This window comes from Nomascus leucogenys, chromosome 21, assembly GCF_006542625.1.
Source record: "Nomascus leucogenys isolate Asia chromosome 21, Asia_NLE_v1, whole genome shotgun sequence".
Lineage (NCBI taxonomy): Eukaryota > Metazoa > Chordata > Mammalia > Primates > Hylobatidae > Nomascus > Nomascus leucogenys.
In genome coordinates, this window is record NC_044401.1 from 6,317,605 (window position 1) to 6,337,690 (window position 20,086).

The 20,086-nt window shown below is 35.1% G+C and overlaps 1 protein-coding gene across 4 annotated transcripts in view; it reads left to right on the forward strand.

Moving 5' to 3' along the window:
• Positions 1-20,086, forward strand: part of ZBTB20 (zinc finger and BTB domain containing 20) — an 807,544-nt gene that overhangs the window by 35,996 nt on the left and 751,462 nt on the right. For 3 of the 4 annotated variants that reach the window (XM_030802016.1, XM_030802015.1, XM_030802020.1), the window contains exon 1: positions 13,811-14,568. The exons of the other annotated variant lie outside the window; for it this stretch is intronic. The gene's annotated coding sequence lies outside the window, so the exon portion shown is untranslated. Of the gene's footprint in view, positions 1-13,810; positions 14,569-20,086 lie in introns of those variants that run through there. 4 annotated transcript variants of the gene reach the window in all.

Consider the following 20,086-nt stretch of genomic DNA (forward strand, 5'->3'; position numbering starts at 1 on the left):
AAACTAGTTTCTATATACATTGAAAATTGTATAAAAATGTATTGGCATATTTTTTAAAACTTGGAACATAATGTTATAACTTATTTTAAGATCTTTCAAATGTAATCTTTAAATTGATTTTAAAATCCTTTTGTTAAAAAATAAAATGCTACACCTCTTAGTTTATAGGAATGACTTATTACATGTGTGAAGATGGAAATTTACTAGCTAAATTTCAACAAAGTATTTTACATAATTGGCCATTAATATTGAAAATTGATTATTTTGATGTAGTAAGCACAGCCATTGATACTCTTCTTCCATTTGAATTTACTATTTTGTGAGGCTTTCTCCCTCAACTTATCACCACCCCTCCTCTGCACCCATGACAACCATTATATCTAAGTAACCTGAAAATAGTACTGTATTTTCAGATGACTGTTTTACAAAGTGTAAAACCAAGTCAAGACATAGAGAATGACACATATTTACTCAAATTTTTGTTTTAATGTTTTTCAGTAAGAGCATCAAGAGCAGTTTGCTCTTCAGTAAGAGCAAAATGTTTTAAGATTGTTGATAAATAGAGCCCCAAATTTAGAATGTTTACTTCTTGTTTACCTCAGTCTTTTAAAATGTCTATTGCTGCATGTTCTGTAATGTATGTATTGTAGTAATATGTTATATTATAAATAATTATGCATATATTGGAGTATGGGCTTATATTAATCAATGCCCAGACAAACAGAAATGACTCAGAAAAGAGGAACTTCAATCCAGGGAATTGATTACAAAAGTGTTGGAAGGTCTGGTGGAGCAAATAGAAGGCGGCGATATTATTTAGTAACAAATTCCTTTAGAAAGCAAGGGAAAGTTTTGTTATCCAGAGCTTATAAGTATTATGCTGCTGCTGCTGCTGATGCTTCCATATTTTGCTGTGGCTGTTGGAATCACCAATCTCACTGCATTGTAGGAAGCCAGGTGTCCGCACTCCTATGGACACTGCAAGAATCCAGGATAATATGTAGTTTCTTGAATTCTGTTGTGCTTGTCATAGCTGCTGGAGCTTCCAGTCACTTGTGGTGGCTGCTGTTGTTCTGCACTTGCATTGTTCTGCACTTGCATAACCAGTGTTGCAATCAGCAGTCCAGAGCCCAGATACCAAGAGTTCTGTGCTGCAGAGCCTGTTGGAGCACCATTGCTGAGATTTTCAGTGCCAAAAGCAGGAGGCGGAAAGAAGTCTGTCTTTGCCTTTGATCTTATACCAATGCTTCGTATTCTGGCAAAGCCATCTGAGAATTGTAGTTTTTAACTTCTACCATAGAAAGAGTGCCTGGAAGAGGAATTCACCCATCATTTATATGCAAACTATTTTAGTGAATAAATTGAAGTCAATAGACACATAACTGCTGTAGAATGTCATTGTTGTTGTTTTTTTAAATTAAACCTTTTAAACACAGCAGAAAATATTTGCAAACTATTCATCTGACAAGGGACTAATAACCAGAATATATAAGGAACTCAAACAACTCAATGGTAAAAACAATTAATTGCATTAAAAAGTGGGCAAAGGACATGAATAGACATTTCTCAAAAGAAGATGTACAAATGGCCAATAGGTATAGGAAAAATGCTCAACATCACTAATCATCAGAGAAATGCAAATCAAAACCCACAATGAGATAACATCTTACACCGGTCAGAATGGCTATTATGAAAAAGACAGAAAATAACAGATGCTGGTAAGGATGTAGAGAAAAGGGAACTGTTATACACTATTGATGGGAATGTATATTAGTACAGCCACTATGAAAAACAGTATGGATATTTTTCAAAAAATGAAAAACAGATCATCTTGCAATCTCTCTTGAGTATCCCCCTCAAAAAGAAATCAGTATATCAAAGGAACACTCGCACTCCCATGTTTATTGCAGCACTATTCATAGTAGCAAAGATATGAAATTAAACCTAAGTGTCCATCAGTGGACAAATGGATAAAGAAAATGTGGCATATATACACACAATGAAATACTATTTGGCTATAAGGCAGAAGGAAATGTCATTTGCAGCAACATGAACGGAGCTGGAAGTCATTATGTTAAGTAAAATAAGCCAAGCACAGAAATACAAATATCTCGTATTCTCACTCATGTGGGAGCTAAAATCTTGATCTCATGGAGGCAGAAAGTAGAATGATAGATAATAGGGGCTGGGAGAATTGAGTGGGTTGGGAGAGGATGAAGAGAGGTTGGTTAATGGGTACAAACATTCAGTTAGATAAAAGAAGTTCTAATGTTCAATAGCAGAGTAGGGTGACTGTAGTTAATAAGAATATTCTATATTGCAAAATAGCTAGAAGAGAGTACTCAGAAAAAAAAGAAAAAAAGAAAACCACATAGAAATTATAATACTCAGGGTGATGGATAACCTAAATACCCTGACTTTGTCATTACACATTTTATGCATGTAACAAAATATCACATATACCCCATAAATATGTATAAATACTGTATGTCAATTAAAAAAAGGTAAATCTAAGCACAAAAAATGTAATAGAAAATACACAAATATGGAAGAGCCTTAAAATTTTAGTAATAATCTAAAATTTAGATAGGAATAGAGTTGAGAACTAACAGACAGTGATCTGTGTAGAGTTTTAAATATTTTTACTGATGGAGCATATACTTTTTAATAATTGGAGAATCAATTTCTTGAGAGTAGGGGAAGGAACTCAGTGGTAAAACTGCATATTACTTCACTTTTCTTGATTTGCTTTAAGAGATGGATTTTGATTTGACACCTAAAGCTAGGGTCGATATTCAGGGAATACACACTGTATTTACAGCCAGCATCTGTTTTGATTAGTCATGGTAACATTTCTTCTGTGCCCATTCCTTATGAGCTATAAATATTTTGACTGCCGCTCACCACTACCTAAAACTTCTCTAATTTATTATTTATTTCTATACACTTATTAAGGTAACTTAAAATAATAGTAATAATAAAAATGTAGTGCCTGGAAAACTTCAGAATTTAATTATCGAATTATTTTATGTTATCAAATATTCTGTAATATCTATTGTTTTATTGTAAATATGTATTTTTAAACATCTGATTAAACTGCTAAAGTGCAAATTAATTATTGAGTTGGTATTAAGTGCATTTATTGGTGGAAAAATATTAGGGAGAGAATTTTAATTACTTTAGACAAAAGTTACATGAATTTTATTAAGATATTAGCTTACAGTGGTTTGCAGTTTATTTCCGTTTGTGACCTTAAGATAAAACATCATAAGAGGTATGTATTGGAGTCCAAGACCATTTAATTTTAAAAATAAAATCCATAATAATGATTTATTTCTTTCATAACTCTTTTTATAATTAATACAGATTTCATTATGGGCAGTGTTCTCTTGTTGATTACAAATAAAATTGTTTTCTCAACTGGTGAGATACTGTTTGATATTCATATTTCACATAGGTTTAAATGATGTTGGGAGTATTTTTTGTGTTATGGGAGATCCAGTTATTACATTTTCAGTGGTAAAATGCCATCAGTTTGAAATAGAGTAGTACATCATATTTAGTGATAAGTAAATTCAATCCATTCAAATGTGTGGACATTTAACATGAAGGAGGATTTGTTTTATTTTTATTTATTTATTTATTTTTTATTTTTATTTTTATTTTTTTGAGATGGAGTCTCACTCTGTTGCCCAAGCTGGAGTATATTGGTGCAAGCTCGGCTCACTGCAGCCTCTGCTTCCCAGGTTCAAGTGATTTTCCTGTCTCAGCCTCTTGGGTAGCTGGGATTACAGGAGCGTGCCACCAAGCCTGGATAATTTTTGTATTTTTAGTAGAGATGGCATTTTACCATGTTGGCCAGGCTGGTCTCAAACTCCCAACCTTAGGTGATCCACCTGCCTTGGCCCCCCAAGGTGCTGAGATTACAGCTGTGAGCCACCACGCCCAGCCAGATTTGTTTTATATACAATTCTCTTCACTGAGATATAAACTGATAAACTAGTAAAAATTAAGTAAATAACAATTTTGAAATACCTAATATAAGTATAAAATAAAATTTAATGTAATTCATTTCAAATTTTTATTTTACAAGAATCCTACCAAACATATCGGACATACATTCTGAATGTATATACTGTAAAGTAATTTTTTGTATTTAATAGAAATGAAGAAGATAGATATTTTATGTAGATTATGTTATAAAAACTTTTGATCTGATCTTATACATTTTTTAAAAAGTTATGGCTATAAGCCTACAGCTTATTGGGGTTAAGTGATTTTTCTTAAAAATAAAAGATACCATTTCTACCCATTTTGAATCATCCCTATGGCCTGTTGCCTCAGAGGACTTAGCAGGCTGCTATCATGCTGACTCTGTTATTAATAACTGGCTTCAAAATTGCTGGACAGATTGTTATTAATGTTTCCCACTCTTTTTTTTTTTCCTAAGACAGAGTCCCTCTCTGTCGCCCAGGCTGGAGTGCAGTAGCATGATCTCTGCTCACTGCAACCTCCACCTCCCGGGTTCAAGTGATTCTCTTGCCTCAGTCTCCCGAGTAGCTGGGATTACAGGCATGCACCACTATGCGCAGCTAATTTTTGTGTATTTTCAGTAGAGACAGGGTTTTGCCATGTTGGCCAAGCTGGTCGCGAACTCTTGACCTCAGATGATCTGCCTGCCTCGGCCTCCCAAAGTGGTGGGATTACAGGCGTGAGCCACGGTGCCCTGCCTAATGTTTCCAACTCTTTAATCAAACTGGTTCATGGTATGTTTCTTTCGTCGCTTTTGAAAGTTATTTTTTAATATACTAGTCTTTTCCATTATCCTTTCTTTAAATTTTACTTTGAGATACTTAATATACTTTTCCTCAAACAAATATAAAATTTAAGTTTTGAAATTATCTAGAGAACATATATCCTTTCAAATCTGTTCCCCATCATTAGTCTTCTTTTTCTATTTAATATCACCGGTCTATTATTCTAGATAATTTTTGGAGCAATTTTATAAAGCCCCTCCTTCTATTCCTTACACATTCCATTTGGATAGATGTTAGGCCCGACGTTTGCTACTTAATAGGTGTGTGTCTTTGGGCCTCTTTTTTTGTGTATAATCTGAAAAATGAGATTTCTTTTCTTATAATGCTGTTGGGGGATTAAATGAGAAAGTGTATGTTGGGCTGAGTTTCTGACACATGTAGTAGAGATAACTTTTAATAAAGCATTCTTATTAATAGTAGCAACTTTTGTATATTGGAAAGATATGAAGACTATTGAGTTTTTGAGTATAGCCTCACCAGGCCAAACAGTAAGGATCTCACCAACCTGCTTGATAAACATCTATGGCAATTAAGATGTATCTTTTATATCTTCTATGTGACTTTCATTTTTCCTATAGAATGCACTCTGTAGTTTCTCTTTCCTTTCCTTTTGTATTAAATATAAACTGTACATATAAGTAAATTATGTAGATGTGGAAACTTTTAAGATAGTTGCTGGCATTGTTGTAGATTGTTTAGTAGAGAGGATTGACCAGGCAGCAGGAAGAGTTCATATAGTATATGTGTCTAATGCATTCATTGTTCTGGAGCCAGGGAGATATTACAAATAACATTTTTATGTCTTGTAATCCATTGATTTAGCATTTATTGATTGTGTCACAAAAGTGCCCTCTTCTAAATTTCTAAAGATAATCATATCATTTAAGATCAGCTTATAGGAGTAGTAACAACAGCTATAATAGCATAATAATCTTATCATTCAGATACTAAACTCCATGCCACTTTTCCCCATGGTCATATTTCTCCTTTACAATTGTGGAAAAGGGTGAATGACTCATATCTATATATGAGTCATTCTATATTAAAGATACTTTTGATTTTCTACTCTATGCTATTTACTATTCACTGGCCACTGTTCACTCTACCACTGGTCACTCCGAGGAACTCCGGGAATATTTTCTGTCTTATTAGGAAACTGCCGTGATTATAAAGGCTACAGTATATGGGTGAATGTGAGGCAATAACTTCATTTTTTCATTCTTTGATTCTTCATTCTACTACTATATAAGACTGTAGAATATACATTATCCTTTCCTGAAAGTTTGGAAAGAAGGAGAATATTTGCATCACAAAACATAAACTTCATAGAATTTATTATTAGGCATTATGTAAAAAAATCTGGCCACGTTTACACTGGGAAATTCCCACTACTCCTCTTCTTCTTCCCTCTCATCTCTGTGCTCCCCTAACTTCAAATTGTTACTCATTTTTTATGTAGTACAGTTTAATTCCACAAGAATTATTCATGCCTCACTCTCTTGGCTCCAGCAGCTTATCAAGATGTTTTACTCAAAGAGGACAATTCCATTCCTATGAAGTACTCTAAAGCCAACTTCAGCCTTTTATGAACACTTATGTTATAGATGTGAAAGAAATAATAGATAAATGAAATGTGAAGGCAAGCTGAATTTTCTTTTCAGAAATGATGTTTATTGAAATTCTGCTAGTTGTATGGGAATATCTTTTTTTTTAAGTTTCAGGATACATGCGCAGAACCTCTACATTTGTTATATAGGTATACATGTGCTGTCATGGTTTGCTGCATCTATCAACCCATCATCTAGGTTTTAAGCCCCGCATGCATTAGCTATTTGTCCTGATGCTCTCCCTCCTCTCGCCCCCCACCCTCCGACGGGCCCTGGTGTGTGTCGTTCCCCTCCCTGTGTCCATGTGTTCTCATTGTTCAGCTCCCACATATGAGTGAGAACATGTGATGTTTTCTATTCCTGTATTAGTTTGCTGAGGATGATGTCTTCCAGATTCATCTATTTCGATGCAAAGGACATGATCTCATTCCTTTTTATGGCTGCATAGTATTCCATGGTGTATATGTACAACATTTTCTTTATCCAGTCTATTATTGATGGGCCTTTTGGTTGGTTCCATGTCTGCTATTGTAAATAGTGCTGCAGTAAACATACGTTTGCATGTATCTTTATAGTAGAATGATTTATATTCCTTTGGGTATATACCCAGTAATGGGATTGTGGGGTCAGATGGCATTTCTGGTTCTAGATCCTTGAGGAATTGCCACACTGTCTTCCACAATGGTTGAACATTCCCACCAAGAGTGTAAAAGCGTTCATATTTCTCCACAGCCTTGCCAGCATCTATTGACTTTTTATTAATCCCCATTCTGACTGGTGTGAGATATGAATACCTTTTTTAACAAACTTTTTTTTTTTTTTTGACACAGTCTCACTCTGTCACCCAGGTTGGAGTGCAGTGGTGCAACCATAGCTCACTGCTGCTTTGACCTCCTGGGCTCAAGAAATCCTCTCACCTCAGCCTCCCAAGTAGCTAGGACTACAGGTGCATGCCATCACACACGGCTGATTTTTTTATAGACATGCAGTCTCAGTATATTGTCCAGGCTGGTCTCTAACTCCTAGATTCAAGTGACCCTCCTACCTTGGCATCCCAAAGTGCTGAGATTACAGGCATGAGCCACTGCATCCAGCCTTATCCAACTTTTTATTGTGAAATTCTTTCAAACGTACAGCAAAGTTGAAGATTACTTTTTCTATTTTTGTTTGTCACAAGATCTTAAGATAAGGATATGTTTAATATGTGACTTAATACATTTTTCGAAACGCTATTTACTTGTTTATATCATCCTTATATTTCAAATTTATTTAAGTTTTTAATTAACCAAGGTTTATAAACCCTATGTACTGTTGTTTGTTTAGTCATTCATTCTTTCAGGAACAGTTTTTTGAGCTTCAGTTATATTACAGGTGTACTGCCAGATGCCAGACCAACAAAGCTTAATAAGTAGGGGTCTCTGCTCTGGGGGACAGAGGGGAAGAAGGTGGCAATGGTGGGGAGGGAGTCTCTTAGTCTAGTAGGGAGGGGAGGCATATAAAATCCTCTGGCCATAATAAATGTACTTCCAGTGACTTAGTTTACATGTAATACTTTATTTTAGTTTTAAATTTAAACATTTGTTGATTAGAATTTAAATTAGATATGCAACTCATCCCATTTAAGGATGGTACTCCTGGCCTACTATTGTCCTTGGGCCTGATGGGATACAATTTTAAAATAGATGACTAGGGTTAAGAATTATTGCCTAATTGGCCGGGTGCAGTGGCTCATGCCTGTAATCCCAGCACTTTGGGAGGCTGAGACGGGCAGATCACAAGGTCAGGAGATCGAGACCATCCTGGCTAACATGGTGAAACCCCCTTTCTACTAAAAATACAAAAAATTAGCTGGGCGTGGGGGCAGGCACCTGTAGTCCCAGCTACTCGGGAGGCTGAAGCAGGAGAATGGTGTGAACTCGGGAGGCAGAGCTTGCAGTGAGCTGAGATCGGGCCACTGCACTACAGCCTGGGCGACAGAGTGAGATTCTGTCTCAAAAAAGAAAAAAGAATTATTGTCTAATTACGCCACTTACAATTAACTTTATGGTGGTGTCCTCAATGGCAAAGTCATTTACTTAGTGTAGCAATTACTCATTTTGACCTACTAATCCCAGACTTTTCTTGCCCGGGCATGGTGGCTCACGACTGTAATCCCAGCACTTTGGGAAGCTGAGGCGGGTGGATCACGAGGTCAGGAGTTTGAGGCCAGCCTGACCAACATGGTGAAATCCTGTCTCTACTAAAAATACAAAAATTAGCCAGGCATGGTGGCACACGCCTGTAATCCCAGCTAGTCAGGAGGCTGAGGCAGGAGAATCGCTTGAACTGGGGAGGCGAAGATTGCAGTGAGCCAAGATTGCACCACTGCACTCCAGCCTGGGTGACAGATCTGTCTCAAAAAACAAACAAACAAACAAAACCCCAAAAATACACAAATCCTTTACAATTGAATTCTTGCTTTTTTTATTCCTTTCTCAGGCTATAGAAAATAAGAAATGTTTTATTGTGTTTATTATTTAGTTCTTTAAATAATTATTTGCATTACTATTAGATATTTGAATCTTCAACTATGCAACCTTTAAGAATGCATGATAGAGTATGTACTTTAGATGGAGTTGCTGGGTACCATTAAATCAAACGTTTTGAGAGCTATGGGTATTGAACAGCAAATTTTCACTATTCTGTGTTAGTAAGCAAGATAGGGTAAGAAATCATCAGGACTTACTAGATTTGACTCACAATCACAGAATCTTATGGCTGGATGGGGCCTTAACTATCTTTAGGTATTGGGTAAAACAGTATGGTATAGGGATTAAACACATAAACTCTAAGCTAGACAGGCTGGGTAAATCCTATCATTATTATTATGCTATGTGATCTCAGGCAAGTCACTTAATCTCTCTTTTTCTTCATCTTGAAAATGAGACTAAAAATAATTCTTACATCATAGGGTAATTGTTAGGCTTTAAAGAGTTAAGAAATAAAAAGTACTTAAAACAGTTCCTGACACGTAGTAAGCACTGAAGCATTGGCTATAATAACGATTATTATGATACGCTGTTCAATTCCATCCTTTTAAATTTATTATTTTTAGCATAGGAAGAAACTGAAACTCAGGACAGTTGCATGACTTGCCCAGGGTATGCAAGCTATTTGTGGCAATGCTGGGACGAGAACCAATTTTCTTTTAATTTGTTGTTTAATAGACTTTATTTTTTTAGAGTAATTTTAGTTTCATAGTAAAATTGATGGGGAGGTACAGAGATTTCTCATATACCCCCTGCCTTCACACATTCACAGCCTCCCCTATCATCAATATCCCCCACCAGAGTCATATATTTGTTACATATGATAAGCCAACTTTGACATATTATTATTACTCCAGGCCCATAGTTTACATTAAGGTTCACTCTTGGTGTTGTGCCTTCTGTGGTTCTGAACAAATGTATAATGATATGTATCTGTCACTATTGTATTATACAAAGTAGTTTCACTGTCTTGAAAATCCTGTGTTCTTCCTGTTCATCCCTCTCTCTACCCTAAACTCTTGCAAGCAATGAGTTTTTGCTGTCTTCATGGTTTTGCCTTTTCAGAATGTCAGATAGTTGGAATCATACAGTGTATAGATACATACAGTGGATAGAAGGCAATCTTTTCAAATTGGCTTCTTTTGCTTAGTAATATGCATTTAAGTTTCCTACATGTCTTTTCATGGCTTGATATCTCATTTCGTTTTAGCACTAAATAATATTTCACTGCCTGGACGTACCATAATTTATCCATTCATCTACTAATGGGCATATTAATTTCTTCCAAGTATTGGCAATTATGAGTAAAGTTACTATAAACATCTGTGTGTAGGTTTTTGTGTGGGCATAAGTTTTCAATTCCTTTGCATAAATACCAACCAGTGCAATTGCTGGACTGTATATGTGTTTAGTTTTGTAAGAAACTGCCAAACTGTCTTCCAAAGTGGCTGTACCATTTTTCATTCCTACCAACAATGAATGAGAGTTCCTGTTGCTCCACATCCTCATCATCATTTGGTGTTGTCAGTGCTGTGAGTTTGGGCCGTTCTATTACATGTGTAGTGGTATGTCATTGTTATTTTTAATGTGCATTTCCCCAATGACATATAATATGGAGCCCCTTTCATATGCTTATTTGCCATCTGTATATCTTCTTTGGTGAGGTGACTGTTAAAGTCTTTGGCCCATTTTTAATCAGGTTATAATATTTTCTTATTGTTGAGTTTTAAGAATTCTTTGCATGTTTTAGATAGATAACAGTCCTTTATGAGATACATCTTTTGCAAATATTTTCTTCCAGTCTGTGGCTTGTCTTTTCATTACCTTTACAGTGTCTTTTGCAGAGTAGAACTTTTTAACTTGAATTAAATCCAGCTTATCAATTATTTCTTTCATGGATTATGTCTTTGGTGTTGTATCTAAAATAGTCATTGTGAAACCCAGAGTTATCCAGATTTTTCCTATTTACGAGTCTTAGAGTTTTGCATTTTACATTTAGGTTTATGATCCATCCATTTTGAGTTAATTTATGTGAAGAGTGTAAAGTCTGTGTCTAGATTTATTTTTTTTGCATGTAGATGTCCAGTTGTTCCATCACCACTTGTTGGAAATACTGTCTTTGCTCCATTGCATTGCTTTTCCTTTTAAGTCAAAGATCAGTTGACTATACAGTTGTTTTTTAGAAAAGAGCCTTCATGGTCCTTTGTATTCCTTTTGATTCCTGCTGGTAGAAACCAAATACTGTCTTCTCCTTGAATAAAAACAAAATGAAACAAAATAAAAACTATGTGGGCCTTCTCCTGGGCTATTTTGTTCCATTGATCCTCTGTGTCTATTCTTTTGCCAGTATCATGCATTCTTGATTACTGTAGCTTTATAGTAAGTCCTGAAGTCTGCTAGTTTCATTTGTCCAACTTTGTTCTTCTCTTTCAATATTATGTTGGTTATTTTGAGTCTTTTGCCTTTCCATATAAATTTTAGAATCAGTTAGTTCATATCCACAAAATAACTTTCCGGGATTTTGATTGGGATTGAATTGAATCTATAGATCAATTTGGGACAGAACCAGTTTTTAACTTCCACTTTAGGATCTTTCTGCAGAACCAAATTGCCCCATAGCATATCAACACATGAAGCAATTTAATTAAATAACTTTATAACTCCCATAGTATGGTAGTCAATTACAATGATTTCTTCAGACCTTATTGTCTCCAGTCCCAACTAGGGAAAGTATATCTTGAATTCCAGTAAGTACTAACAATGTACCACTTATTGTGCTTTGAATCTAGTAAAATGTACAGATATGGGAAAAGTTTTGAGATGTTGTACATTCTTCTTCTTCACCTTTTTTTGTTTTATTTGAGATGGAGTCTTGCTCTATTGCCCAGGCTGGAGTGCAGTGATGTGATCTTGGCTCACTGCAGCCTCCACCTCCTCAGTTCAAGCGATTCTCCTGCCTCAGCCTCCTGAGCAGCTGGGACTAGAGGCACGCACTACCACCCCCAGCTAATTTTTGTATTTTTAGTAGAGACGGGGTTTCACCATGTTGGCCAGTCTGGTCTCGAACTCCTGACCTTGTGATCCGCCTGCCTCTGCTTCCCAAAGTGTTGGGATTACGGTGTGAGCCACTGTGCCCGGTCTCATTTTTCACTAAGCCAAAAGATTTGTTTTCCTTTTAAATTTAGCTGTCAGGTTGTTTTTTAGAAAAGAGCCTTCATGGTCCTTTGTATTCCTTTTGATTCCTGCTGGTAGAAACCAAATACTGTCTTCTCCTTGAATAAAAACAAAATGAAACAAAATAAAATACCTAGAACCTTATTTTAAAAATTCAGAAAATACAAATATCTATTCAAATCCATCTGTCAGACTCTGAGGTTTATGTGTTTTTTTAATGGACATTTTTCTTAATACATTTTAATAAAGCTTCGGAGAAACAATAGGGCAATAGTAGAAAAGCAGAGCTGCCAGGCCAAATAGTGAGGAGGAGACACATGCTGGTACCTTGGGCACACTAAATATATTTTGGAAAAGTTTCTCTACAGACAAGTGACCTGAAGTAGGAGACTGTTAAATCATTTTTAGTGTGTGTCTGTCTCCTCTTAATCATCCACCCTTGTGAGGGTGATATACTACTGCAGCACTAGAGAGGTTGAATTGGTGGATTACAATGAGACTAGAGTGGTCTGGACTCTTGGTTTCTTACTAGAAATTTTCCCAGGATAGTTTGTATAATGTATAGGTAGATATTACATTCTAATTTCTATGCTGTAGGTTATCCACCCTGAAAATAGCTAAAGCAATATTGATCTGTATTCTAAACATGACCCAAAATTTATTTGACATTCTTAAAGATTTATGTGAATAAGGTGAACATACAGTTGATCTATAAGTTATATATTGAAAGAGTTATTTAATTTTTAATTGAAAACTGATTTTTTTAAACAAAAGAATTGAAGCTTTCGTTTCAAGGTAGTTTTGTTTATGCAAAGGGACATACTCTAATTTTTGAAGCATGTTAATACACAAAACCACATAAAAAGGATGATTTTTACAATTAATATACTTAGAATTATTGTTGCCCAAATGCAGGGTTTGAATAAGTCAAATGCACTTATATTTTTTATTTGTGTGTAAATATTTTTTAGAAAATTTTACCTCTATTATAATGTTCTTAAGTCCCATCTAAATGACACATAGCCAAACTGTATAGAAATATATTAAGGAAGGTGGGTGTCTAGATAGATAATAGTGCTAGAAGGAGATATGACTCGTCAAGCAGAGTCTAGTTTTTAAAAATTGGGGGACAAGGAGAGTGGCTTAAAACTATTTCTGTTTTGTGATGTTTGTAATCCTATAGGAGTGGGGAAAGTGGGTGGGAAGCATGTGATGGGGTGAGGAGTATAATAACATCATAATTTTGGAACTAGAATATAGAAAAAATCTGGTTAGAAGTATCAGACAAAGAAAAACTGGTTTTTTTTCTCTTTTAAGGCAAGTTTATTTAGAAGCATTGATTATTTTTATTTTTGCCTCCTAATAAAAGATTAAAGGTGACTGCTGTAGTTTCAGTCCCATATTCTATGAAATCTCATCCTGATTGTGATGGTAGCTTCTTATGGGATTTATTTCTGTCGTTGTACCACTATGTACTATACGCATTGCACCTGTTCACACAGAGTACATTGCATTGTGATGTTTGTACAGCTAGATGCTTCAAATGAGAAGCCAATCTCCCTTCTTCTAGGGTCCTAGTCTATTAGTTACTTAATTAAGCTTAATTTTGTTTTGGTCTGTAATTTTGTAAGTCTGCAATTTTGTATATGGTCTCGATTTATTAACTGAGCAATGATTTCTTCTTTGCAGTTACCAGTTTTTTCTGAGATCAGTTTTCCTATTGTATGGAGTCTGTTTCTTACAGAGCCTCCTTTAAGACTGCTCTGACTTTAAAATCATTACTAGGCTTTTGTCAGAGCTAATTTGTTCACACTCTTCTCACATTAAAAAATAAATTTAAAAGATTGCACAAATAAGCTATGCATTTCACTATTTCCTGCTTATATGCCAAAGATGTATTTATGATAATTACATGTACTGCCAGAACTGAAACAATACATTCCTCATAATGGAGCATAAATAAAGAAGGTGGAGCCAGCTGCTCTCAAACTGTTTATTTGCAAGCAATAATGATATAGAGAATATACCTTTTTCACTCTGTTAGTCTGGCAATACTGAACCTGTTGCTGCATTAGACGAGTTGCATTTTGCTGGATAGGGGAAGGAGAGCTGTCTGCTGTCTGGTAGGAGGGCTTTGTCTGTGCCTTTCTCTCTGTTTCTTTCTGTTTTTCTTTCTCTCTCTCTCTCTCCTCTTCTCTCTCTCTTACTCGCTTGCTCTGTCTCTGTCTCTCTCTCCCTCTCTTCCCCCCTCCCTCCCCTCTCTTGCTCTCTCTCTCTCTTCCCGTCTCTGTGGTTTGTAAGGTAGGTTGCAGTGTGTATATATACACAACATCAAGAGCAGGAAAATGGACTCATTAGGGAGGCAGGCAGTCATTACCACTCACACTGTACTTCCAGGGAGACACCGATTATAAGAAGAGAAACTCAGCGCTGGGGAAGAAGGTAGGGCAGACAACTTTCTTAAAAAAAAAAAAAAATCCTGCTTCCTCAATGCCCCCTCTGTCATCTCCTTTAGCCCCCAATGCCTTTATTCTTTCCTGCTTGAATTTTAATTTCCAGATTTAAGTTTGACAGAGCTAGTGCTAGCTTAAAATTTAGAACATCTGTAGGAGGCCTACCCTTTACTAATTTTCTTCCTACTTACTTAGGGGTGTGCCCTTGTGATTCAGTTTTGTTACTTTAAAAATAATTACAAACAAATCTATTTTTCTCACTAAAGTACCAAATAAATCAGAATCTTTCACTCTTTTAAAACAGACCCTTCCGTATGTTTGTCTCTTTGCTTTTCTTGTCTGTTTATGCAATTCCATCTGTCTGTCTATATATCATGTTGTCCTTATTTATTGCTAACTCGGTTTTGTTAGTTATTTGCCAATGAGTTTTAGCTGCAGTGCCAGTGTGGGTATTACTAAAGTGAGACTCTTGTTCTTTGTTTTATGTTGAAGTTTAAAGTCCATATTTACAGTTTAAATCCTTGAAGCAGGTTGAATACTTTTTGCCAGCATGTTTATTTAATGCCATTGGACATAAGGTGAGGGGTAGTTGCTGAGGGTGGGTAAGAATCGAGTAATTATTTTTGTCATCACACACATAGAAACATTGCATCTGGGGGATGTATTTTTAAACAAGTAAGGTATTCTGTTTTCTAACTTTTATTTTGCAGATGGGCTTTTACATTTATAGGAATGTCACTTTGGTTAGTAAGAATGCGAACTTTCTTAACAAGCAGTTTTTATCCTAGGACAGTTTCCTTTTAGTATGTTACTGTTTATTTATGCTTGGGGAGGGTGGAGTGAGGGGCTGGCCATCTTTTTACAAAGTGGAAGCTATGAAGTGTATCAGGCCATCTTGCACAACAACTGTAAGTATTCATTTAACATTTTGGGGAGCATAAATAATATATTTTTTATTTCAAATTCAGTTTTGTGGTGCTTTCTTTTCCTTTATTTCTCTTTTTCTTTTCTATAGTGGGAAAAGTTACATTTCAAACTAGCAGACATTGTTGAAGAGTTTTCCCAGAATAGTGTTCTTCAAAATTCAAAGGATTATTTTAATAAGGGCCATTTGAAATGGACTTCTTAATGGAATTTTATTTCAGATTTGTCAAAGTAAAACTGCTATTCATTTGATAAAATTTAAGTCACATAGACACGCAAATGTTTCGGCATATACAGAGCAATGTTAGAAAATGGATGCTGATCTGTAGAGATCTTTGATAATAACAATCATCTTTTTGTAATAAATTATTTATTTAATAGAAGTGGCAGATTTTTTCCCCCTTAATTCCATTAGGCTTCTCTGACAACACAAAGAAGTCCATAAAGCAATATTCTTAACCCACCTGGGACGCTAGAGCAGATTCCCAAACACATTCTCAAGGCTCAAACCTTGTAAAATGTTTATTAAAAATCCATTATTTCAGGAAGGTGATGAACTTTTGATGCTAAAAGACTTTTTTACCTCCTCTTTTAAAAAATTAATTCTGAGACTTTCAATTTGCTTATCTTGCCTGAACAGTTTTTTTAAACTGGATAGGCTGGCTTTGACCAAGAGTAGTACAAATACTAAGTACGCTCAATCAGGTCCCGTCAGAGATTTTTTTCCCTAAGATCTGAGGGCAACTTTAGGAGAGTATTTTATGTTAATATGGTACACGATAATTTTGTTTTTCAAATACAATTTCATGTATACTTTATGCCATTTCTGACTGTGACCCAAAAATTTGTTTCAAAACTAATACTGTATGTCAAAAGTGTGCATGTCTCATGCACCTGTCATTTTCTGTGTTAGCCTTGTGAGGACCATCTAAAATTTTGTTTTTATCAATAGAAATCTTTCATCTATGTCTTGATCAGTCATTCTCTTTTTCTGTACACACATATATTCGCGATATCTGTGCATACATGTGCATGTATGACACGAAGTCATACATGTATGGATAAATACATCACAGCTTCTTTTCAGATACAATATTTTTAAAAATTTCACTTTATGTATATGTTAACCACAAGCAAACAAAAAATGGAGAGAGTTTCAAGAGAAAATGAAAATTTCCTTTAACCTTCTAGCAAGAATAAAAGCAAGTAATAATGTAGTCATTTTTATGTTTGGTTTAATTTTTAGAATGTGTATATGTTTTCTTTTGCATTATAATTCTTAACCTTCAGTAGATCTAAAATATTTTTAGTATGAAAAATAATCTTGGCCTTTTCTGGGAGGGACTGTCACAATCTAAATACAGAAGGACATTATAAAATGTGCATAAATGAACTTAAAACCACTGTACTCTGCTGTATAGGGATTTGGAAAACTGAAAGGCTTGCATCACAGGAGCGCTATAGAATGACAGAAAAATTTATTAATCAGCCTTATTGGTTATAGTGGGCTCTTCCTGTCAGCACATGATATCTGCCTGTTTAGATCCCCAAAGTCTTGGTCAGGTCACAGTGTGTTTCATTTTAATGTTGGAGCAGACAGTTATCTAACACACCCACATGAGGAAGTGCTCTAAAGAAGTTACTTCATGCTTTGCCATGCCCTGTAGCTAAAACAATTTGGTACTGAGTGACGTGTGTGTGCTTTTTAACTCCTGTCTGATGAAAATCAGCTTTGGCTCTTTGAAAAGGACCAAACAGTAGATTAAAAAAAAAAAATAGGGCCCTTTGGGAGGCCGAGGCGGGCAGATCACGAGGTCGGGAGATCAAGACTATCCTGGCCAATGTGGAAACCCCATCTCTACTAAAAAAAAAATACAAAAACTACCTGGGCGTGGTGGCGCACGCCTGTAGTCCCAGCTACTCGGGAGGCTGAGGCAGGAGAATCCCTTGAACCTGGGAGGTGAGGTTGTAGTGAGCCGAGATCGTGCCACTGCACTGCAACCTGGTGACAGAGCGAGACTGCGTCTCAAAATAAATAAATAAATAAATACATAAATAAATACATAAATAAATAAATAAATAAAATAAAATAAAATGGAATGCCAGACCATATAATTCAAATGCTAAGCATATGCCAGTTTAAACTTTTTCTTTTTCTTTTTTTTTAACTTAAGAGGAGAATCACTATGACTATTTTTAATATAAAGACTATATAGTGATTTATTGGATTTTACTCATTAGGGTTTCAAAAATTGCAGATACTTTTTATTCTGCACATTTTTATCTCCAGAAGCCTATATTCATCAAAAGGATAGCAGCTGCATACTTTCCCCATGAAATGTTAACAGATAAATGGCATTCCTGTTTATTTATCTATTTTTGAATTTTAATGATTAGTCCTTGTGCTAATTAACAAATTCTCGTATTCATAAAATCTGGCACTACATAAATATCTAATTGTGTGATTATCTACACATGTTCTGGCTTTCTATAAATATAGAAATTATCAGTGGATGTGTTCATGGACTTGCCCAACTTTCAGCAGTGGCCGGTCATGCCGCCACATAGGAAGCCAAATTCAGGCCCTGAGCAAACGTGTTACCCCAACATCTGGCAAGGTATGTTGAAGCAGCAGCACCTGGCTAATATTGCTAACTAGTGATCTTTTCTAGCAAAAGAATAACTGGTGTTGATATTCTTTGAATGCTGCTAGCTCCTGGGTTCTTCAGCCTCAAGGGTGGCCTCTGAAGTCTAAATGTTGAAAATGGACATTAAAACTGGCTTATCTTGGAGGTCACTTTATAAATATATTTTAACAAACTACATTTTTTGTGGAAAACATGTTTTACTGTACAACATAAGTAAAATAGTATCCTCATCCCTCACTTTCTTAACCAGTGAAGATCTAAGTTACCGTGAGAAGTCACAAAGCGCTGAAAAGAACCTCTAAATATTTTTATTTGCATGGCTATGTAACTATTTCAGGGACATTATAGAAATCAGGTATTACCTACATAGAAACAGTTTACCCTCCATTAAGGACAATAAACACTAGCAATCGGACAAGTGTGTAGCTGCCAGAGTTATTATTAAATTAGAAACCAAACCTTTAAAATAATTTGTTTCATACTGTGTAAGCCATTTTTGTTATTTTATACAATTACTATGGATTATTTACAATGCTAATGCAGTCAGCATTTACATTTGATACTTTACACCAAGCTCTCAAGTCATGTATAGGTGTGTAGGTATTTTACAAAACTTGAAACTTGTAATTTTCTTGAAAAACCCGTTTCATACATTTCCATTGCTTAAATAAATTCTAGCATTTTGCATAATCCCCAGGAACTATAGCCAATGTCAAATAAACTAGCAAGATCAATTTTATTCTTTACCAAAAGCCTGAAGGCAATATACATATCCTAGATATTCTAGAGAATGCCTGAATTCATGTTTTCCTATTACATAGATATTATACATTAATCATCATCCTATAATGTTGATGACAATTATGTTTAATATATCAAAATATCCTTGAGCTCCCCTAGTTCTAATTCAGCATAGGCAAGCTGATGAGGCGATGGGAAGAAATATGCTATCTATGATTACTATCATGTATGTAGTAACCACTACAGCCGATGTTAGAAACAGCATTCAAGGGCTTATAAGAAAAGGCTTTTTTTTTTTTTTTTTTTTTTTTTTTTTTGCCACTGTAGCTGTTCAACTGTAATAATGAATAAGTGGCATGCTATTTCTGTACTAAACTGTGGAAAAATTATGCTTGACTTTGGCTTCATAACCTCTCTTATACTCCAGGATCAAGCCTTTTGGTAATTCTATAGTTCATTTGAAAGTAATCAGCTTGAGGACATGGAGCTTGCCTTTCTGGAATCTTTTGACACTCAGCTGAAACTCTAGCCCTGGTGTTTTGTAGTTCATTTAACCAACGCAACCTTTGTAATTGTCTTAACTTGGGGAAAGCTGGCTACTGACTTTCAAGTGAGAATACTGAGACAAGGAACAAGGACTATGAGTTCATTGATTCATCTACTTTCCAGAGGGAAGAAGAACATATTTTTTATTAATTCTGAATATTCAGTCTTACCTTTGAAACTCTGATAGAAAATGTGATAATTATAGCGTAATATGTTTACCTTCTTGATATTGGAAGTAATTTTGGCACTGAATACTTCCGTGTCTTGAGATATGATGAATTTAATGTTCATATTATGCATTTAAAAGGTCAATCTATTTGCAAGTTTTTATATTACGTTACTAATGTAAGGATTTATATTCAAGAAATATAAAATTATGGTATGAGGTTGGGGTTTTGGGATATCAAAAAGATGCGCAATTGGTTGTAACTAAAAATGTAGAAATGGCAATAATTATGATTTTTATACATAGTAGTACTATTTTTATTATTGGGAAAATTCTTAATTTAAACTTTTTAAAATCAAACATTTAAAATTATTTAAATTTTAATTTTCCCTAATTTTTAGAGGGCTTTTTTGTTTTTTTACTGAATTAGCTTAGATATTTGCCATTTTTACCTTTCCAAAAATTTTCTGTGAACTACTGTT